The 23266-nt window shown below is 40.0% G+C and overlaps 1 protein-coding gene and 1 long non-coding RNA gene across 26 annotated transcripts in view; one reads left to right on the top strand and one right to left on the bottom strand.

Annotated features, from left to right (window-relative positions):
* The window catches only part of ADGRL2 (adhesion G protein-coupled receptor L2), a 179620-nt gene that overhangs the window by 82632 nt on the left and 73722 nt on the right, over positions 1–23266 (top strand). The window lies entirely within an intron of this gene.
* Positions 1608–22029, bottom strand: LOC121095747. Of its 4 annotated transcripts, none has more exons than XR_005830197.1 (5): positions 21693–22029; positions 21352–21520; positions 18642–18866; positions 11486–11588; positions 1608–4901 (listed from the first exon to the last, which is right to left on the bottom strand). It is a non-coding gene; the product is annotated as an uncharacterized LOC121095747 (long non-coding RNA). The 4 variants fall into 4 exon arrangements; XR_005830195.1 differs by lacking the exon at positions 1608–4901 and adding an exon at positions 8978–10148; XR_005830194.1 differs by lacking the exons at positions 1608–4901; positions 11486–11588 and adding an exon at positions 13573–18485 and having other exon boundaries at positions 21693–22027.

Genomic DNA, 23266 nt, shown 5'->3' with positions numbered 1-23266 from the left:
CTAAGGTGAACCTGCTGGGAGTGGTTCTGGTTTTGCTGCTGGTGCCATCTCCCACCTTTTACACAAAAATACGCCTGTGCAGGTGCGCTTACACAAGGAGCTGGAAACTTGGGGAGTGTCTTCTGTGCTTGACAGAGGATAGGTGAGTGTTTATCTCTTCTGAGGCCACCCTAAGCTTCAGGCTGAAGGGGTCTGCTCTGCCCCTCCTGTCAATAATTTGCTTGGGGAAGGTGCAAGAAATCCTGCAAAATGCTGTTCTAGAATAGCCTGATGCTGGTGTTAGATACATATCCTCCAACCTCAGTCAAATATAAATTGTCCTAAAGCATGAAGACCTGCTGCCAGTGATCTCAGAAGAGAACAAAAGCTTCTAACTAGGTTGCTCAGTTCCTGGTCATGCTCCTGATACGATGCAGTATTCTGTCTGTGCTCAGTTCTAGGCCAAGTTACAGCAGTAGTCATAGCCAGAATTATTTCTTCAGTCCTAAAATTAATGAATCCTCAACTGCCTTTGGGTTAAACTTGTATAATAAGTCTCTGGAACAACCTGGTGTTGAGAACTCACAATGGTATTAATGTGTGACCGAGGAAATGCTAATTAACCCACACATATAATTTCCACGAAAAGCAAATGCTGAGTGGTTTATTAACCTTTTGTCTGAGGGAGGTGGAGAGAAAATGTAGGCCTCACCATTAATCTACCCTCCGAGAGAGATGGGCAGAGAAGAGGTGGAATTGCAGAGTGTATTATTTCTCCCCAGTAAGAGTGCCAGTGCCATACACAGAGTTTATTATCAACTTCTGCCCACAGGGAAGTAGGAGAAGGGGGTGGGGAAAGAAAAAAGTCATTAGGGTCTGCTTAGCAGTAGTGATGTCAGGTGTCAGCGCTGTTTGTTAATTCCCGGGTGCCTGGGGAGGGGGGAAGGCGGGCAGGGGGAGGCCAGGGAGCGGCGGGCAGGCACTCCACTGTGCCGCTGGCGCTGCTGTGGTTCTTGCAGGCACCTCTTGGTTTGCATTTAATAAGAAATGTTCAAGCACTACCAGTTTGCTTCTTCCTTCCCTAAGAAAGAGGAATGGTGAAAGCATCGATTTCATCTGGAACAATACTCTGGGAGGTGCTAAACTAGCTTTAGCCATGAGTACTGCGGTCTGCAGGCATGGAAATAGTGGGGGATTTATTTTTAATTTCCATTTATTCTGTTTTTGCCACTTCTCTGACAAGTTTGTTAAAAGTTAAAGTTTTCTAGGAACACTGAAAGCAGAAAAATCTTTTTTTTTTTTTTCTTCTGATCTCTAAATTTTTGGATGTAAGAGGATGAGATTAAAGTGGTTCTCAAATTTTGCATGACTTGGTCACCAAACCCAGACAATTCAGATTTTTTGTTCCAGAAAATGCTGTGCTTTTTTAGTATGTACATTTGTAATGTAAACAAGTTGGATAACTTAATTTAAATGGCAATAATCCACCAGATTTGAAGAAGTACATGTTTAGTTGAATTCCAGTATGCTTTTCCCTGAAAAAGGTCCAACATAAGTAAGAGTAAGATTTTTATACTCATTTAATTAAAAGGAAAAAAAAAATAATACAGTATAACAAAAGAGGAAGAATGTAAAAATCTCAGTGGAAATATCATTGAGGTAGATGTATCTACAAATTGGCAAAGGGAAGTGCAAATTCAGTTTAAAATCAATGTTTATCAATATATTTGGTAATCACCAAGCTATCCTTTCTTCAATAGTAAAGATACAGATGTAAGGAAGGATAAATTGGTTGTCTAAATATAGGTTTCTTTCTGACAATTTAAGTAGTTGAACTTTGATCTAAACAACAATTTAAATGATTCTAAACAGTTTCATTTACATTCATCTGTTCTGTTTTTAGAGGTGTGGACGGCAGTGGCTCTGCGTGCCACCCATTCTTTGCCCATGCAGTTATTCCTTGGCTTAGCATTTAATTATTATTGTATCAACAGACTCTTCCCAAATCTCCAGTATGTAAACAAGCACAAACAATATTGCATATCATACATAGAAGCACCATATGGCAATCGAAACCAAAGACTTCTCTGAGCTTTACTCAAGGTTTCCACCTACGTGAACCGGTAAAGCAGAAGACCTTCTGTCCATCCTGGGAGTGTGAGGGATCTCTCAGACAATCCTGTCTCACTGCTTGCTAAGGAATTTCTGAGTAATGCTTGTCACCAGAAGGGATCTCTTTTATCTCGGTTGCTGCCAGCAGAGCTTGGTGGAGGAGTTCTGTTTTCCTGTCAGGTACCCTTGGGAATTTGCTAAGCAGCATGGAAGTGACCTAAATCTCTGCTTTTATCATACAATTAACATCATAACTTAGGCACGGAACATGCCTCATTGTTTGGCACTTGCTTTGAATTCACCTTTTAACACCAAAAGCTAAAAATGACCACAGGATGTACTTACCAGGAGGCAGCAGATTTACTGTATAGAAGTAGAATGAAAACACTGCTTGTGTGTACCAGTAATTAAGATAAACTCCAAGGGGTTTCTCTTATCTGTCTCAAGCCAGTGGCATTTTGTGCAGCCCTGTGACTGGGCATCAACCTTGCATACATTTGCTCAGTCCTAAGGTTTCTCTTCGTGGAGGAAGACCCACATGTGAAGACTGGTGCTTAGACTGGGGGATGTCATTTAAATTTACATTCCATTCCCCTCTCCAAATTTCTGTGAGTGTAACTTAATTAGTAAGTTGATCTTAACCTTTTCCTGCTGCTGTTTAATTCTTAGAAATGCTAACAACCTTTGGGAATGGTTAGGTGGAGCGATTCCTGTCTAGACAGTAAATACAGCTTAATGACTGTCCTGGTCTTTAAACAATCTTTAACTCATTGTGAAGTGCATGCTCCCTTATGCTTGGTTGCACAGGGGGCACCTTCAGCATCCTGACCTCTTTCCAAACAGGAAAATCCCCTTCATATAAACAAGTATGTGTGTGTATTAGCAACGGAACCTTACCCAAATCTTTAAATGTGAATCGTGCGTGCCAGTTTTCACTGATGGTTAACCGAGGCCAGATAGGCTAGTAAACGAACCCTCCCAGGCTGTAATGGATTTGTGGGGACCAGCCCTGGCTTCATCTGTCAGGGATACTGGGACAGTGTACTACGCTTTCTCCACCCGCTCTCCAAAATCTGGGAGCTAATTTAGCATAATCTGCAGAGTCTGGGGAGTTGTTACTGACCTCTGCGTTTGCTTTCAAAAGGCACCATTCTTTATAGAAGTTTGAAGCCAGACATCAAAGTATTAATCTTGGCGGACACTGAATTGCACAGAAATTCTAAGGGAGTTGTCAAAACGTGAAAGCAAACATCACAGAGGAAAAGCAACCGAATGCTGGTTTTAGTTACTTTAATCTATTCTGGTTTTGTATAAACACATTTGTGATGTTGCTTACTGCTGGCTGTGTACTCTTTTGGGCATGAAGATGTCCTTGATTCCTGTCTTAGGCAGTGTTTCTTCTCACATCATCAGAAATCGGTCCTGATTGACAACAGACATTTGTGTTTTTAAACTGGCTGTTAGGAACAGTCACAGCGCCACAGAGAAAAATAGGAGACATATGTCCGTGGATGTGTGTAGTGAATGTTATCTGTTCAGAGTAGTAGCTTCCAGTGGGCTAGCAGCAGGGAAACTTAAACACATGTATTGAAGGATTCAAGTGTCAGTCTTCATCTGCTTTTCCTAAAAATGTGTGCTTTTTTTTAAAAGAAAAATCATCCATAGAAATCTTTAATGATCTACTGCGGATTTTACTGAAACCTTTGCAAATAAACTTCTGTAACTCGCTTTGCTGAGGTGGTTATGTCTGTGACCGTCTTTGCTAACGTTCAAGATTAAGGTGTCTAGGTTTATGTATAAAACTTATTTTTTAATGTAGATTAAAATATGAACAAAGTAAGTGCCGTACTTATTCATGTTCTATTACAGCCCACACAAAGAAAACAGGAAAGTTAAGACTCAAGGTCTATTCTATAATTCAGGGTTTTTACTGAAATTTGAAGGCAATTTAAACCACCTACTTATTTCAAAGGTAGTATCGATAGACCACCTGCTGTTGACATGCACTAAGAAAGATGGAAGGATGTAAATGAGTTTTAGTGATTTGCTTGCCTTTGAATACTGATGAGGCTAACAACCTCCCATCCTGCACTCTGGCAGTCAACTACCAGGATTCAGCATGCTTTATTGGAAAGTGAGTGTTGTCATCATGAACTATCATTAGACTTTGTTGTTGTTGATGTCTGCTTGTTAGCAGAGGATAATTCAAGTGTAATTCAGTTAGAATATTTCAGGTATGTCACTAACGATGTCTTTTATAACTGGCATTTGACAAGGGAAACTACTTGCAGCTGAAACTTGGGAAGACTTCTCTTCCCTGCACGTAGGTGGCTGTTGAAGGATTTGTTGTGAAGAGCGAGGTTTAAGCTGAACTATCTGAAAGAGGGAAGAGAGGAGAAGGCTGCCTATCCCCATCCTATGGTCATAAATGTAGTCTTCCAAGCTCAGTCAGAGTTTTCAGTCTATCCAGGGAAGATGTGTAAACTTGCCAAAAGGTTGTCGTGCTTTTTTGCTGAGAACACCAGGAGACGTGGAAATTAAATCAAAGATTACAGAAATGTCTGTAAGTTTTTCTTTCAGTGCGGATGCAGAGGCCTTTGTGATGAAGACATTATTTCTTCCAGCAGCCTAACAAAAAACTAGGAAGCAAACGATTAAGAGCAGGAAGAGTTCAGTCACTTTTTGGGCTGATGAGATAAAAGCCTGAACAATCGGGTGGGACTGTCCCTTCGGAATAGTGCAGTTGGCTGCCGGGGGAGTTTTTTGGATTGATTTCCATTCATTGTTTTCAGTGACCCTCCTTGAAGAGCCTGAAAGACATTTTTAGAGTTAGCACCTATTCTGTCTTCACTCGTAAATTTTGAAAGCGCTCCACTGTGATTCATCTGTGGTTGCAGACAGCCACTGGCTGTCTCCTCCCCTAGTATCAGCCATCCCTTTGAATATTTACCACCTATTCCTTGTTCCTGTATGGCTTCAGAAGCAACAGTTGTCACAAAGAAGCAGGCTGTCCTAAATGACAGCTTTCACTGTCTTTAAGATCATAGGTCAAAATGTAAAATGAAGGTTCGGGATGATTTGATAGCACCAGATACTATCCTAATGTCTTCGTCAACTGATTTTACAGTTTAATTCAATGCTATAAAAGTTACAAGTCAAAGAAATGTCTGCTTGTCCTTAAATGGGCAGCTATCATAGCAGTAATTTGCTTATGAAATGCTTTTCTTTCTGGAAGACTAGTCTGTCTCGGTTCCTATCAAAAATAAATCAATTTCCTGTGGAAACGGGCATAAATCTTTCAGATTGTTTCTTCATGTTTTTGCAGCGTTTGTCGGAGTTGCTGTTAGCTATAGCTGGGTATTGTCTCCTGATGAATTGTAGTAGCGGATGAACAAAACAATATTAATCTGTTTTTGTTAATCCTGTTTTGTAATTAAATACATCTTTCATATAAATCCTGTTAACATTTGAATGAAAGGGGATTTATGGAAACATGACTTGCTTTTTATAAGATAGTTTTAGGATTATGAAATCAACACAGGAAAAAGAAAAGTTTGACTTGCTCACATAGCAAAAGATTTTCTCTTTGTTATTCTTGCTTTGCTGGTGCTATGAAAAAAAATATAATAAGAGCATTCAAGCTGGGTTGCCTGTGGTTTAACTCTAATTCTATAGGCTGCATACTCTTTCTCCCCAAAATCCCCACAGCAAGTGACCTTGTCAAACAAAAGTGTGGAATAATGGGAGGCAGCCCAGGGACTGTGGCTCATTTACAAGCAGCTGTTTGCTACTGTCAGAACAAAGGCAAATCAAAGTTGCATTAACGGGGTATGACAGGCACAGTGAGCAACTCCCCAACAATGTTCATCCTCTCATGTTGTTCTGGTTATAATATTGGTTTGCCTGAAGGAGAAAATGGTCATAAGGTCAAGTCAGACATGTATGTTTTCAAAAGCCTTTCAAAATTGCACATATTTTTCAGCTGATCAACTATTGACGCTTTTTAACAAAATTAGCATAACGGCAAGTAAATACTTATTTATGTGTGTGTCTGGCTTTCTGTATGAGAATTAGAGCCACACAGAGAATTAATAATGCTGTCTTCACAGCAAGGTAAGTTTGTGCGTCATCTAGCCTTCCCCTCTTGTCTGATTCAGCCAGCCCAAGAACTAAGGCAGTCGTAGGTAAAAATTGCTTTTGAATTCCTACATGGCATCCAAGCACGTTTGGAGGATCACTCCATCTTCTGCATAGCTTTTGCAGTTTACTGCTTGACTAGAACTTTTCTCTGCACCTTGCAAAACACCACCCAAATATCTGACCCTGTGGTAAAGAAGCTACATGAATGATGTACAGTCTTCCTTGAATTTCTATCAGTAGTGTACCCTGAATCCCAAGAAATGTTGTGAGCAAGGTCTACTCGACTAGTTGAAACCTGGTAATACATAGTTATTGGGAAAACTCAAAGCCAAGAGAAGAGCACAGGAAATTTCTTGTGGAATAGTGCAAATTTTTAGGCAGAAAGGGCCAGAATCCAGCATAGGAGTGAGCAGTACTCCGTACTTGTGACTTAACGGAGTACAGAGTAGGTGAGTTTGTAGCCATGTGAATGAGGCTGTTGCATAACTTGAGCCTGTACTGCTCAGCACCAATCTGTCATACAAAATCATTAGGAATCAGTTAGACTTGCTGAGAACGTGTCTGAGAAAGGCATGGGAAGAAAGGAAATTCAAGCAGAAAGGGCAGAATTGCTGGACAGGAGCTTTATAACAAGGCACACAATAGGCAGCACATTTCTCAGTGTTTATTGTGCCTCACGTAGGGTGATAAAGGCTGAAGGCAGAGCGACTTTTAACGGTCCCTGAAGTGCAGTATTCCCTGAGAAATACACAGTTTAAAGTGCCTTACTGCCATTATGAAATTTATAAATAAAAATAAGGAAAGCGGTAAGACTTACACATTTATTGGGCAAATAGATATGACTACATCATTAATAACTGGACAAAAAGATCTGTGTGTTCCAAAAAACAGCTGAGAAAGTCTTTTATATTTAGCAGGTATTTTACTACTAGTGTAAATTCCTGAATTGCTTGATTATTTTTTGATAGGGAGAGAGAGACTAGGAAGAGGAAGAAGAGAAAAATGCTTTTAAAGTAAAATATACTGCAGATTTAAGGCAACTGTGGAATACATTTTGGTAATGGCATTTGACATCTGCTATATTTCACAATTCAAGATACTATAAACTCTTTTAGAATTTAACAATTTGAAGTGCAGTTACTTCGTTTTCAGCCTAATTTGCAGTTCAGTTAGGTATGTTGAGAAAGTACAGATATGAATAATGTGGATAAAGACCGATTAAGATACGGCCGGTGTATCTCCTAACCTTTAGAGACAGTGTGCTTGAATTCTAAACATTTAGGGTAAAACTTTCAAAAGTGCAGTGGCTTGCATGCATACAAAGTTGTACTGACAACATCTTTTAAAGTGCTAACATGAATGTGAATTTAATTTAATTTATTCTCACAAACTTGCAGTTCTAGCTGTATGTGTTACAGTATCATGTACAGGTGCCAGCCAAGATTATGGCTCCATTGAGCTCTACTCATCCAAAAAGTTCTATATTTATCAGCCTGGAGAGCTTGCCGAGTTCCCTCTTTCACTGCCATTATCAACTGTTTTGAAATATTCAAAACCTTAAGTGATACTGAAAACTTACCCGGTGTCCAAAGCACATTGTGTATTGTGAAGTGAGAAATAGAACTGTACTTGTAAAAGTGTGCTTGCATTTAGCTGAACGCTCAAAATAGAAGAACACAATTTGCATAGGAAATTTGATAATACTAAATTATTTCTTGGAAAGGTTCAGATTTCTTGTACTGCTCTAGGTGTCACACAATACACAGCAGTTTTGTATCACCAAGTATATTTAGCAGTAATTAAAGACATTGAGTTTTTATTTTGTTGCAAATCAATCTGTTAAACTCACATGACAATATCCTAAATTCCTCTCAGTTAATGGTCCTACTCTTGCTGGGAAAGGAGGACATTTTGTGCATTACTTTGCTTGAATAGTGCTAAGAGACTAGCAGATGGTCACTTTCCAACTGGTTTGCCTTGAAAAAAGAAATTAAAATATTATAGTGCCGGGGAGAGATGTTGTAATGTGTCCCTTTCAAATTAACAGGTCGTTTTTTCTACTATTTTATGATTGTAAAATAGCTCAATGTCACATAAAAGGTTAAAAGCTGGAGTAAATGGCATCATGGGAAATTTGAAATAAATAGGGTCTCATATGGTTTATGGCTCTATACTTGAACACACAAGGAATATATTTCTTTCCTTGAAAAGGCGTTCTGTAAAGAGCTTGCCATGTTAATATGAATTGTGGTCACAATGGATTCTATTTAAAGTAGTTTTAATTCACAAGGTATTTTTTTTTTGTTTACTAAATTACTCCTTGTAAAGGCCACTTGTGAAAACTGTTTGCAAGCCTAAGAGAAAATACGATATTTTCAGAAAAAAAACTTGAAGCCACAGATTCCACTTCATTGAATTATTCTGCTGGTGTCTTAGTGGTTACTTTTCATAAAGCACAGACCTTCAGAACTGATTAAGTTTTAGACTCCAGACTGTCAGGTATTTTATAGTGGTGCCAAATTTGGTTTTTGTGGCCAAACTGCCTCGACTGTGATGTTCTGCGATGTCCTAGTTCCAGCAACCCTACTGAGCCAGACTTGAACAAATTTAGCTCCTGTCTCTGTCCCATGGGCTGGTTTGTTGCTATGCAGGTGAAGAAAGCTGGTGGGAGAGCCCTCGTAAAGCTTCTCACTAGCTACCTGGGTGAGATGACCCTCGTTTCTTCTTCCGATACTGTCACCTGTGGCTGTTACAGCGTTAGTGTCCAAAGACTAAGAGAAGATGCTTAAAGCTGAACTGTAAAAATTGAGGGGCTTCTGATTTATAAGTCCGTACAATTCTCATGACAATGGGAAACATTTTGTCTTTCAAAAGCATTAGCAGTGGTAACCTTTAAAATTATCAGTCCTGTGTATCTAGGATGTTTTTGTGTTGAATCTGATACAAGGAAAATTTTTAGTTTTGTTTTGAATGGGGGATTGCAAACTATATCTAATTCCATCAGGGACCTGGAAGGAGAATTGGGAAAGGAGAGTCACTGAAACATTGCCCTGTACCCAGAGCTTGTTCCTGAACATAAAGTTTATGCAGTTTTCACAAAGGGAAATGCTGTGGTTTGCTGTTTTGGAGTTTTCAGTCTTGTCCTGTTCTCCCAGAAAGAGGCCTATGGATAAGTTGCCTATCAATGAGCATCACAGCCAGTTTGTTTCAAAGTGCCTTTAATTTTTAATTTCTGTTTTGCTTCCAGCCATCTTTGCTTAATATAGTTGGTAAGCTGTGAGGAAATACAGAACGTATTGCCTGTATTTCTTAATAGGTGAATAGCAATGGTAACTGCAAAAAGAGGCTATTCAGATAGGTGATGAAGCCTGAAGATATAATTTCCCTAAAAGCTAGCTTAAGCCAATTAAAATTAATAACCATTTCTCATAACTACTGCAGGAGAGAGTTGTGGCTATTTCTGAATGATACTGTACAGGGACATATTAAAATTGCATTTCAGCTCAGAACTGTTTAGAAACTGCTTATCCACGGCATAGTAGTACCTCACCCAACCTAATAAACCCAGGTGTGGCCACAGTTGGTCGGCTCGGCGCTAGCTCGCAGCGCAGCTCTTGGCCACTTTGAAGCACGAACGGTGCACTGGAGCTTGCGGCAGGCAGGGAGGCACCGTGCCCGCTGCTGCACCGTGCAGGCTGCCACAGCCACCAAGGGATGGGACGCCCTCGGTTTTCACCGCGACAGGACAAACTGCCTCCGTGCCGGTTCATACCATACGAGTAACAAGTTGGTTTCAGAGTAAGACCCAATAATGCCTTACAAAAACTCCTCGCATAACAGCAAAGTTTATTGAAGTCCAGGGATTAGTGTTGCAGAGAGTAAGAGGTTTGAAGGCTTTTGTTCAAAATCGCAGGAGTCTAAGGAAAAAAGGTGAAGACAAACGATGATGGATAGAGACTGCTCAAACAGAGGACATAAAAATTATAAAGAACTGACAAATCAAATTGACCACCTGGAAAATTGTTCAGAGGAGAAATACCAGGTTGTTATGGCTTCCTACCAACAGAAGAGATGGAGGTATTTTTTTCACAGTGGATTATGATGGAGCAGGGTCTGGGTAATATTGAACTCCTTCTCCAGCATGTTGTGTCACTGGGAAAGCCGGTGACACCGTTCTTTGAATCTTGAAGGATGCAAAAACTCTTGGATGACAGAAATAGATTGTCACAGAGATGTTTAGCCCTAAAGGTTCAAGATCAGTGAAATTTAGCAACAGACATAAAAATAAACTGGTGCTGTCACTGTGCTCAGGAATCTAGACTAATTTTTCAAATAAGAATAAAATAGTGGTAAGAGTGTGCCATAGTAAATTATCTGTAAATCAGCTAAAGGCCTTTTTTCTTCTGATGGATGCTACATGTGTATTTTGCAAACGAGCATGTTTATACCCGAATGGCATATTCATTTGCTTTTGCATTATCTTTTCTAATGGAAACCTTTATTTATCTTTTTCATTTTTTTTTTCTTAAGGTGATCGAATTTTAGAGGCATATACAGTGATACAGATATTAATAGGCATTATTGTAATTTGCTATAATTAATCCATAATTGTGCCTTTTAAACAGGGATGACAAATATAGGGGCTTCAATTTTTAAATTATGTAGGAATAATTCTTCCTATATGTAATTTAGGTTTTATACCTGGATGAGGTATTTGAATTAAAGAATATTCTGAGCTAATAAGAAGAGGCAGGAGTCCATTTCAGCCTGAATTATCTCACGATGAACTATGAGCCTATGAATTGTTTAGGAACAAAGATCAAAGATGAATTTGCTTGAGCTCTCATAGCTACAAACACCTACACTGTGCTTCCTGGGAAGAGGAATATGGATGGGATTTGGGTTGGGTTTGGGGAAGGGTTTATTGTGTTTTGACTGAGACCGCTCTGCAACAAGCATTTGTTGCTTTTTACGTATTGCTTGTCTGCAGATCTGAGGAACAAAGGTTTTTACTAACATCCTTAGCTTGTGTTGGGTTGAATATTGCAGCAGAAAAACTGTGTGGCACCATATGTTTTCTTGAGATGCTTGGTTTATCTACCAACCAAAATCAAAAAAGGTACGACAGTTGCTAGAGTCAATAAAATGAAATAAATAGCTTTCTTTGAGTAGTAGCCAGACAGAAGGAAGTGCTGTTAACACGTTATACCCCTTTGAGTAATGGATAAAAAATAAATTTGTAAATGACATTTACCCAGGTGTGATGTCAAGATAAAGTTCAGGAATTATACAGCAGATATCCAGAACGTTCCATTGAAATGTGGATCCTGAGCTGAATCCTTTGCATTCTTTAAGTACTGAAAGAAACAAAGATCACTGGAATGGCATACAGCAAAGTATTAAAATCACCAGGATTTATCAGCCTTGTTACTTTTAACATATTTTGCTAACACTGAATTTAAATATATTAAACATTTAAATACATTAAAGAAATTGATGGTGGTGGTGTTTTGCTTGCAGTAGGATTAGGATTTGAAAGAAGATTTATCCGTTGGTAAAATAACAAGGAGACAATCAACTAGTTGCAGCATTTCAAACAAGAATCAGTTGCAATTCTTCCTTTAGAAACCTATCTGATAATCTTTTTCTCTCTGTAGTTCCGAAAGGGAGATTTTAATTTCTCTTCTTTCCCGCAATCCTCTGTCTCTCTGGATTTTCTTTTGCTTGAAGTCAGCTGGGAACATAATGTACTTGCCTGTTGTTCCTCCTATTTCCTTACTTTGAAGATACTTCCTTTAAAACCAGCTTCAGGATTTCTTGAAGGATGAGATAGAGACACTAATATAGCTTTTCCCCCTTTTTGGCCTTCCTGGTGTTGAAGTACTGGGAATTGCTTATGCTCAAAGTTTGGTGCGTGTCCAGCGGTGATGTGTGATTACACCAAAAACAGAAGGAAAAAACAAGTTTGGATATGTTTATAAAAGGTAATTATCATCACAGAGGAAAAAGACAATGATGCAGTAAGCTATCTGAACAGCTTGGCATGGAGTCAAATTTTAATCTATGTTACTGTGCTTTTGAAAGCATTTATTTTGTCTTGTACTTCCCTTTCCCTGTTCGTCTCTTTCACAAGCATCTTACGTGTCCATGAGTGAAACGAAGGGCTGTTTCTTGCTTCCAGGAGGATGTGCTCCGGGGAGCAGGGGTGCAAGGGAACTAGAAATTCCTGGGACTTGTGACAAGCTGCAATAACGAGGCTTAAGACGTTAGCAACAGTGGGTTAGAAGTCTTTTCTAGTAAGCACAGCTGCTGAGACCTTCCAATGCCATGGCCAGGCTGGCCGGTCCCATTTCTCATCCCTGGAGGTGATGGCTGTGTGCCGGCGCTGCCTGCTCTGGTACCCTCTGTGGGCGGGAGGCGGATGGTGCTGAGCGCCGCCGTGGTGCAGCCCTGCTCGGGCGAGCTCCCTGTCGGTACAGGGCTGCCTGAGAGGAATGGAAAAGCTACTTTCTCAGTCTCTGACCAGAATGCATGATAAGGCTTGGTGTCAAAAAGGGCAAGATTGGGCTCACAGCAATTATGGCAGAGGCATACTGGTTTCCTTGACAACCAGATTGAGGATTCTTTGTGATTTATTATTTACCACTTCAAACTCTCATTCTCTGATTTAATTAAGGAGAGAGATTTCCATAACCCCCCTCCTGTCCAAATTTTAATACCCCCGTGCTATTGTTACAACCAGCTACACCTATCCCAAACTGATGCAGCTTTAAACCAGCTACAAATTAGGCTGGGAATTTAGCATTTGGAATTTTAGGCAGGTTGCTTAGACAGCAGTTAACTGAAGCTGTGGGTATTATGTTGGGTGATGACTTGTTAATCTGCCCTTACTAGCAGCGATAATAGACATCTGCACTCACCACCTGCCCGTCCACCCTCCCTACCCCCAGTTTTTCAAAGGCAAGGACTGCAACAAGTGATACTTCTCGATTGTCCTTAGAGCTATGGGAAAGATAAAATGGTACCTGCAAGTGCTAGTTTCTCTTGCTTGGGCAATTCACATTATTTTCTCCTTGAAGGCTTTATTAGCAATACATCAGTGACTGTTGTGTAAACAAAGATACTTGGGAGGTTTTTTACTACTACCGGTTGGATAGCTATTTGAAAACAGAAATTCTCTCCTAAAATGTGGCTAAAGGTGGGAAGTGCAGGTAGTCGGCTCTGCCTTCACATGTATTTCAAATATGCGTTTCCCACATTTATAAAGCATTGACTGAATCGTGATCTACAGGGCCTGTTCTAAATTTAGTAATTCAGAATAGAATTTTGAACACAATAATATATATAACAGAGATTTTTATTCAAATGTCATAGGCAAATCTGTGTCATTATATATCAAGACTGAAACTGGGTTCTCCAAAGGGCATTTTTTCTTAAAGTACTTTACTGGGTTGCATATTTTTTATTTCGTATTCAGCATGAGGTGTCTGCTGCATTTAATAAAATAAAATGAAGGTCACAGAAGATCACTAGTTTTCCCATAATGTGTCCCAGTAGATGACTGGAAAAAAGGTAGTGATTGAAATGGGTTGAGGATCCTGCATGCAGACCATATAGAAAAAATGTGTCATTTTTTAATTATAGGGAAGAATTTTAGTTCTAATTGTGTTTATTTCACTACGTGTACTCTTTCAGATGTACCACCCCAGTTTTAATTTAAAAAATTTATACACGTTTTGTCATCTTTACCTCGGGGAGTTCCTGAAGTGAGTCAACAGGTGTTGCTTATCCCTTGGTGGGCTAAGCATGAAGCTCATTGAGCTTGCTGAGTCAATAAAAAGACTTGCGGTGACCTAGCCACTCTTGTGTCGAGTCCCAGTTCAGAAATGCACCAGTGCCCCATTAGGCTGTTGAGGGAAACTGGCTGCTGAAGGTGCGTCTTTAAAATGGAGCAGTCTAATGAAGCTCATTAATGCATTTTTCATTAGAACAAGAATATTGAGTGTCCAGGTTAAATTCTAAGGAATCTATCCTGCACTCGTTGAGGTTAATGACAAAGCTCCCAGTGACATTAGTGATGCAGGATGAGAACTTAATTGGGGTAATTAAGATTTTGCTTACTTAAAATTCCCTATTATTTTCAAGTAGATAAAATATTACAAAATTACTACTATGAAGAGTTGTATAATGTTGGATCTCAACACATCCTTCAGAGATGACAGCATTTCAGTGAGAGATAATACTATTTCTGTATTTTGCATTTGATTCATAAAGTATCCTTGTAATCTTCTAGAGGCTTGTGTATGTGAAAACCATTGTGAAAAATAGGGTTCTTTGGTATTTTGGAGTTCAAACGTTGTCCTTATTGTGTAATTAAAGATAGCATGGGCCCTACATTGCTGAAAGTAAAGATCTGGACTTCAGGTTCAGCAGTGGCAGAGATGGAAAGGGCACTGCAGTAGTACCGTGGGATAGTATAAGTCGCAGAGAACAGTTTCATTAAACACAGCTTGCTTTGTGGCAGCGTAGACTTACTAAAATTACTGTTTGTGCCAAAAGAAATGCAGCTTGCTTACTGAGTAGAGTAGATAGGATATCCAGCTTTAGTGCCTTCCAGGGAATCTAAAGCCTCCATTATAAATGATTATGTCAGGATTCCTAATTTAAATAGTTACCCTAACACCTGCTCATTCCTGCCTCCTTTGGACACCCCTAACCTTTTCCTTCCCTCCTTGGCATCCCCAGCAGATTAACAACTCCCTCCTCAATTACGCTGCCATAACGACTGCTTTGATCACGCTCTGAGCTCGCTCTGGAAATTATCTTGATTAATAAAACTCACCGCTGTAGAAGAAACAACAATGTAAACGGATCGATGAGCGCAGGGACCCGGTGGGTTCGAGCAGAGGCTGGCAGCAGGCTGGGCAAGGCTGGCTTTGCTGCTGTGGGGTGGCAAGGAGGCGGCAGCCCGGTGGGACCCGCAGCTCCTGGGCAGCCCCGCTGCTCCCTGCCGGCCCGGCGGTGAGATCAGGAGCTGTCCCCCCTCTGACTTGCAGAAACCGTCTGTCTGTTTGTATGCCTAAATAATGTATCACGAGAACACGGTGCTTTCGGTAGGAAAGTGTTGGTTTAGTTGGTGTGGAAAAAAGTGGAGCAATCAGATCTTTTATACTTCACAGCTGCCTTCTCCTGAAACACTTGCTTTAGACACATAGGGAAAGATTTTTTTAAAAAGAGAATGGTGTGACCTGGTACAGTGAAGCACTATGCAAAATACGTTAATTACTGAGGAAATTACCTTCCATGTCTGTAGTAACGGTGCTGTACTTCTGTTTTGCTGGTTATTGAGCTTATACTTGAGCACCTAATGACGATTTTTCTGCGGTCTGGTGCAGAGCTTTCCTAGTCCTTTATTATTGGTGGTATGAAGATCAATGAACAACTTTGGAAGCACAGTCTTTCAGCTATTAGATTTGTGCTGCTAAATAGAAGTAATTAGCAAATGCAAAGTTTTCCTTTCTGTGTTGTTTTACAGTGTGTATTCATCCCTTTTGTTACTTTCTAATGTAAATAGCATTAATTATGGAACTCTTACGACATAATTATGGAAAATTGTTTACTTTCTGTCTTAGTACTCAGAGAGAGATTTTGGGGATTGTGATTTTTCATTTCTTTCATCTGAGCTCTCCTTAGCTAGTTTGCTAAAAGCTGAGAGCATGCTTACATCCACGTTGCGACAGCTGGGGTGGGAGACACAAATTCCAGGATTAAAAACCAGAATCCAAATTCAGAAGCCCTGAATTTGAGGCCAGGTGGAATTCAGCTATCCTGTCACTTTATCTCCCTTGTCTTTCACATCTGCAGTGAGGCATATGGGTATGCAGTTCCTTTATAGGTGGTTAACAGCAGTTTGACAGGGTTGCAGAGGTGCATATTTCCTTTATTTACTCGGGAAATGGTACCTCGGTTGCCATTCTTGCTCCCTGCTGCCCAAGAAAGATGTTAGAACTGCGTATATTCCTTAGGACTTGTTGAATTACCTTTTTATTGATAAACAAATAGTTTTCCTTTCTTCATGCAATTTATTATTTAGAGCATGCTGTCAAGTATCAACATAGGATTATTCCACAATTCCTGGAATGAGCCAGAACTTAAATTATGTTGTAAAAACTATGCATGGTATATACCTCTCCGCTCTATAACAGTCATTCAGAAATCCACAAATGTTTCATAGAAGGTAAGGTCGGGAAGAGAGCCTTTCGCTCTGACAGGCATTTTCCAAGATTGCTTGCTACTCTTGTCTCATATCTATTTGTGGGAATATTTGAAGTGACGGCACATTTACCTGAAAGTACGTTCATCACATTGCCCTTCTTGTTTTCAAAAGGTGATGGCTGTGTATTTTGGTTTAACAGTTTTCGCCTGCAAGATCTTGAGCCTTTATGTTTCCATGGGTGGTTTGAGTCCTCAGAAACGTTTCAGAAGCTAATACTGAATGAGGAGGGGGATTGCTGTGCTATTTGCATACTCATAAGCACTCTTTAAGTGGCTTGCCGTCATTAAAATTAACCACATAATTTTTCCACTGTAAATTATACTGTGACAATTGACTCCACCCCATCATTTCATTGAAATAAAAGGGAGTATATGAACTCTTACATTGTTGCTTGATTCCATTTCTAATGTCTGTATGATTCTGTTTGTAAACAAGTAAATGCCCCTTTGTAATTTTACAACTGTGCTCTCAAATATTACAATGTGGTAGAAATCATCCAATATTTTTAATGAAATCTGTGTTGTTTTTTTTTTTTTTTAGCATTAGGTCTGTATTTGGTATTTTAAACTCTGGCACTTTAGAATAACATTTTCTTTAAAATGACCTAGAATTATCAGGGTCTAGTTTCTACATTCTCGTGAGATCTAATGTTTTGCTTTCATAACACAGGTTAGGGTATAACCCGTTCAGGAAGGCGATACACACAGCACACCAAGGGTTATTTATTGGCACCCAGTGTGTCACCTGCTGGAATGATTTAACTTTCACCAGTGCACATATTCCCAAGGAAATGGTACACCTCTGCATGGTTTCTATCAACTGCTGAAGTGACAAGGCTTTGGGTTTCTTAAAGATGAGGCAAAAAAAACATGTTTCTTTTGTCAGCTGTTCACCCTGAATGCTGCTGATGGAAATTCCCCTTTCTTCCTCTTCCTCTGCCCCTCCTCAACCCAGGGTTTCCAATCAAAAATGAATAAGATTACTGGAAATATAAATTGTTGTCAAAATACGATTTTATAGAAAATAAAAGAATATTTATTTTTATTCTGCTACCAGTATCCTGTGCAGAGGAAATAATTCAATGGGAAATCCTGTTGACACAACGTTTCTGACACCAGCCTTTGTGTGTCTTACCTCCCTGTTTCAGAGGTTGTTTCTGATTCAGAAGCTTCTCCTTCCTGACAGGTGGTGTGCTCAGAGTTCACAGTTGGTAAACTGGAGATAACCTCCGTGAGGGGGATTTACAGAGACCATGGGACTTATTTGCCTTGAGAAATTTTGAAGATGCAATGTGTTTAACGGCAAGAAAGAAAAGGGTAGAGTGCTTTTTGCAAGCTGGCATAGGATCAAGCGTGTATGATCTGAAGGAAAAAAGGAAGGAGATTCTTGCAGCCTGAGAACAGACATCTGGCTGGCAAAAGAAAAGAAGTATCATTGACAGATGAATACTGTTTCAAACTGGGATAATTTTAGATATGAGGGCAAAGTTTTGCTCTCATGCATAGAGCTCCCACTGAAAGGGATGGGAAAGGTGCATACATATGAGAATAAATTTGGTTCTAAGTGAGAACTGAACAACACACATATTTTTACACTAGATATTTAGACTTTCATGTTTAGATCACATGGTTTCCATCTGCCTTATGTAGGCATTGCTAAAACGCTGCCGGGAACCAAGCTTTGGTTTGGTGACGTTCATTAAAGGAATTACTGGTTTCTGTCCCATTTCAGTGTGGCTGGTTTCAAAGTGCAGAAGCCTGTTTTCACGTTGAGCATTAATTAGCACTCTTGTGGCAGCCTCAGCAGGCAGGTGAAAGATTAAATGGGTCTGAAGACCAAACTCTCTCTTTTCCCATAGGCTTGAGACGTGATGGACTAATGTGGGGATGTGTGCATGGCTGCTGTCTGGGCTGTTGTTCCAGATGATTGAAGGACTTTGGTGTACTTGTCTGTCAATGTAGCACTCTTTTCTCTTCTGCTATTAACAAAAAAAAGAATAAACAACCCAAAAATCCCGATCACCAAAAAAATCCCAACAACAAAAAAATCCCAACAACAAAAAAACCCCAAACACCAACAAAAAAACACAAACCCCAACAAAAACACAATCCAAAAAACCCCTTAATTCTGCTACCTTGGAGAGGCATGTTCTTGCCCTGTTGAATGAGAGATGAGAGCTGTTTGGGAGAATTTGAATGAGATCCTTGCAGGTCGACGGTGTTACATTAAAAGGCTGAGGTGCTGCTGCTCACTTCAGGCTTTGCTGAGTCATTCAACAAGGTGCAGAAAGCAGGTAAGCCCTGACTCGTTTTTTGCTGAAGAGAGCCTCACAGGGATGTTTTTGAGAATTGCATGGAGACTGGAAAAGGTAAAAGGAAAATTGTAATAAGTTTCAGTGAACCTGGAAGGCAGGAGCTGTCCTGGGGTGAGTCAGAGGGCGTAACTCAGAAGTTTGTCCTGAATTTCATTAATCAGACATACCTTGCTTTATGTTTATATACTCCGAGTATTGAGTATGTAATTACAGAAAATTACGTACAGTTGTAATTCTGCTGCTCACACTGAATTTGAAAAACACTACAATTTGACAAATTTTGAACATCGTAATTTTTTAAAGGTTAAATCAAAATCTAATAACATGTAAAAATATTTATAAAAAGCCACCATTAATTACTTAAAATTCCTAAAAGCTTTTATTTATAGCAATTCCTATTTCAATCTTTTAAGAGACAGGCTTCCAGATTTTAGCTAATTAAAATATGAAACGGGATGTCCGAGAAATTGAATTCTAGAAACCAGTGTTAAAAATCACCCCTCACAGCTGATTTGTTCAATGAAATAGTTGTTTTGCTTCAGTGCAATTTAAACTGTGAAGTCTGTTCCTTGGGACTTTGGACCTCCTTGTTGAAGTTCAAATAATGAGCATCCTTTCATGTACCGTGTTTTGAGTTAATTTCATTTCTACGAATGAGTTAAAATGAGGAAGATGTTTCTTGCTAGAAAATAATTTCCTTCACTACATAATCCCTTTTCTCTAGTTGTCCCCTCCTTCCAGCATCTTAAATGAAAATGGCAAAGAATACAGCTGCAGTCAAGAATATTTTGGAAATGATCGTTTCCTGCCTAATTTGACCCCGACTGAACAGTGGGGTTTTGTCTGCCGGGCGGCAGCTCGGGCTGGCTGTGCGCTGGCTGCCGGGTTTCCCTGAAAGAAGAGCTGAGTGCTGTGAACTCCAGACCTCTGTGCAGTATCAGAAGCTCTTACTGTGCCAATGTAATCTTTTAATAGACATGCTTGCCAGGATGACTTTTTTCCTTCAAAGATAGAATTAGAAAGCACAGTTGTCATTTAAATTGCCTCTATCTTTGTAGTATTTGGTAGTGATCTGTTGACCAGGATTGGATAATTTAAAAGCTGTTTAACAAAATAACACGCTTGTCTGTGTGAAATTTATACAGTGCTGAGAGATGGGGAGAAAAGTCTCCCTTGACAGAGTTCATGGGTTTCTTTAGAAACTGCAGGGTGCTAAGGCTTTTCTGCGGAATTATAAAAGCTTTGTGGAGCCCATGTTGAGCATTTGCATGATTTTCAGATGGCAAAGTATGTTCAGCTGTCTCTGCACCCTCCACGCGCTCACGTACGCGCTTCGTTGGGAAAGGGAGGGGATTCTCAGCAGAGTTTTCATCGGGCTTTGCGTTTGTTGAACATATATTATTGAAATGCTGCCCCAGATGCAGCACTTCATCTTGTGTAGAACTTGAATCATCATGTTGCATGATTTCGTAAAATAAAAGAGATTGTGAAAGAGACAACTGTAAACATTCTGTTTGAAAAGATGTGCTCTTTTCAAAAGACCTTTCTGTTAGAGCCAAGTAACACAAGAAGTACTATTTCCTTGCTTGCAGAGACATATATATTTATTTCTGCAAAGATTTGTTTTGGATTCTCAGTTCTTCCAGTATCTGCATTCTTTGAAATAATTTTATATTTCCATGTTGACTTTCTCTGTGCTTTAAGTTTTAATCAAAGGTTCCTTGCTTCTGATGTTGAGGAGTACTGATGTTAGCCTGTTTACATTCCACTATTTTTCCTCTGTATGGGGTGAACATTCAGATGTGGTGGTGCCTTTTTGCTTTTATCTACCAAACTTAGCACACACTCTTAATATTGACAGCTCAAAAAGATGGCATGCTAGTGGGCAGGATGCTGTGAATTATTAACTTTTCTTTGCACTTTGACAAATTTAGGTTATCTTTCTAAAGACAAATCGTCTCTATGAAGGAACCAAGACAGTAAAATAGTAAATAAGGCATTGCAAACTTACATGAAACAATTTTTAGCCAAATGTGAATTTAAAATATCTCTGAAACACGGTTCTGAGCTACATTTCTTTCATGGGACTTGTGTTTTTTCCTTTCATGGACTAAAGTATAAGAGGAAAGAGTTTTGTTTGTGATGTTTCATTTACATTTTTTTCCTCTGTTTTTCTACATGGATTCTACAATAAAGCATTTAAGATTGTATATTGCCACTAAAAACCCCCTCTACCTTTTTTTCTTAGAAATGTGATTTTGCAAAAGCAGTTTATTTTTTTCTTGCAATAAAGAGTCTGCACTCAACTAATTTGTGAGCAGATAAAATGTGCAGGAAACATATGTTTGCCAGGAAGCTTTTCTATAATCAAAATAGTCAGCGGGACAGAAGCCATGCCCTTTTTCTCATTAGGTATTAATCTTCTTTCTTTTTATTTTTTTAAAAAAACAACACACACAACACTGATTAATATATACAAACACAAATGAATCAGAGATGGCATATGTTGCATCTGGTAATAGATGCTTACTTGAGTTAATGTTTAGGTTGTGCTGGAAGTCCCAGCCCAGGCACCAGAAAGGTCCTTGCAGTCGGGAAGCACTTTGGGTTTTTTGGGCGGCAGACAGCAGGAGCCGTGTCATCCATGGCACAGTTTGCCTTGAAGCAATTAGCAGGAAGATGAGGAATGTTGACTTCAGCTGCAGGAGGACAGCCAAACAAAATAGGTTTATGCAAGGTACAGTAAGGCAAGCTGCAGGTTGAACGCAGGGTGGTTAGAAAATACAGTATTGAAAATATTCATGAGAAATTGCACTGGAGATAGAAAGTTACCAGTGACAACAGTAATTATTGACAGAGCCACATACTTACATTGAAAAAGCTCTGGAATGATGCAGAAGCCGGCAATAGCATTCAGATGCTGGTCGTTCAAACTTCCATCCTGTGGCAGTGCATCTGTTTATCAGGAATTATCTCCTGAATGTAAATGAATTTCAGTCCTAAGTCATTGCACCTGTTGCCAAGAGGTATTTATTCCAATCACTTGCCTAAAGCGCAGGGAGTTATTGCTTGATGTTTTATAGCTCCAAAAAAAGCTGTCGTTTCAAAATCATTTGTTCAGAGAGGAGAAAATGGAGCAAAACAGTTCATTTTACCCTAAGCACTGCTATTTGGCAGTATTCACATTTGCACGGCACAAAGCTGCAATATTGATTTTTCGCTCACAGGGCCTCCCACTAGTTCTTTCTTCGATTGTCAGGGTTGCAAGATGGATTGAATTACACTTCGTTGATACGCTTATTTTTTCTTTGTTGATAGAAAAAAATTACAAATAAAACTTCACCATAAAGATCACGGCAGCTTTGTTAGGAGACTTTACATTTATTTTGTTTATTTAGTTAAAATTCTTTTTGTGCCATAGAGATTCCTTAGAGCAGTCTTCCCACCTAGCGCATGCTGCACTGTTTTGCTTTACTGCTTGCTGCTTTTGCAATCTAACACCTGCATTACAATCTCAGGTGTGTCACCTTTTGCCTGCGAAGCGATCCAACCTTGCTCTAGTATTTTTAATGTTTATCCTAATACAGAACTTCTCATGGATGTCTGCAGGGAGGAAAATTGCAGGATAAACCACATTTCTAGTACTTTTAGCACTTGCCATAGATGATGAAATAAGGTTTACAGGCAGCGGATCTCTGTAACGAACTGCGGAGGTCTTGTATTTGAATTCAGGGTATTTCCTAGCAGACATGGAGGCCGTGCTGCAGGATCTGCAGTAAGGGTTTTGTGCTTGTCACAGGTAGCTCAGTGTGGGTCTGTCAGCCCCAGCCCCGTAACGATACATATGTCTGACCTGCTGCTGCAGCCGCACTGCATGCGTAGCCACCGACACCTCGGTAGCTGCATCCTACCCACCCTGCCCCTCCCCGCCTGCCTTCTGCAAAACTCCCCTTTGGACAACCAAGGCTGCTGTTCCCCCCGCTTGCTGCCCCAAACCCAGCAGTCTGGGAGGGCATGGGGACTCCCCCGGCCAGGTCCTGCCGATGCCGGAGGAAGCCCTGTGGAGTGCAGGAGATACAGGCACCATTGCCGCCCGATGGAGGGGTGAGCTTTATGTGGACGGCATTAAATTTGACGGGAGTGGTAGGATGTAGGAATGACAGTCACTAGCAGCATTATATTTGGTCCCACCACGCCTGTCGTGATGGTAATTAATGAAAGGAGCTGCTACATGCATGCGTGGGGGGGGGCTTTTGTGCGTACCCCTCTCTGTGCCCATTTCACGCCCTCACTGAGCCGTGAGCAGCTTCTGTCTTCATTGTATTAATTTGCTGCATGGGAGGAACATGTAGGGTGTTAATGTGGTGGATTCGTGTTTTAGCTCTTTCCAGCTTTCTGCTCATGATACTTCAGCAAGCCTCTAATAACAGTGTTTGCGACTGCAC

This window comes from Falco naumanni, chromosome 11, assembly GCF_017639655.2.
Source record: "Falco naumanni isolate bFalNau1 chromosome 11, bFalNau1.pat, whole genome shotgun sequence".
Lineage (NCBI taxonomy): Eukaryota > Metazoa > Chordata > Aves > Falconiformes > Falconidae > Falco > Falco naumanni.
Note: the sequence above shows the minus strand (reverse complement) of the source record. Positions and strands in the feature narration are given on the sequence as shown.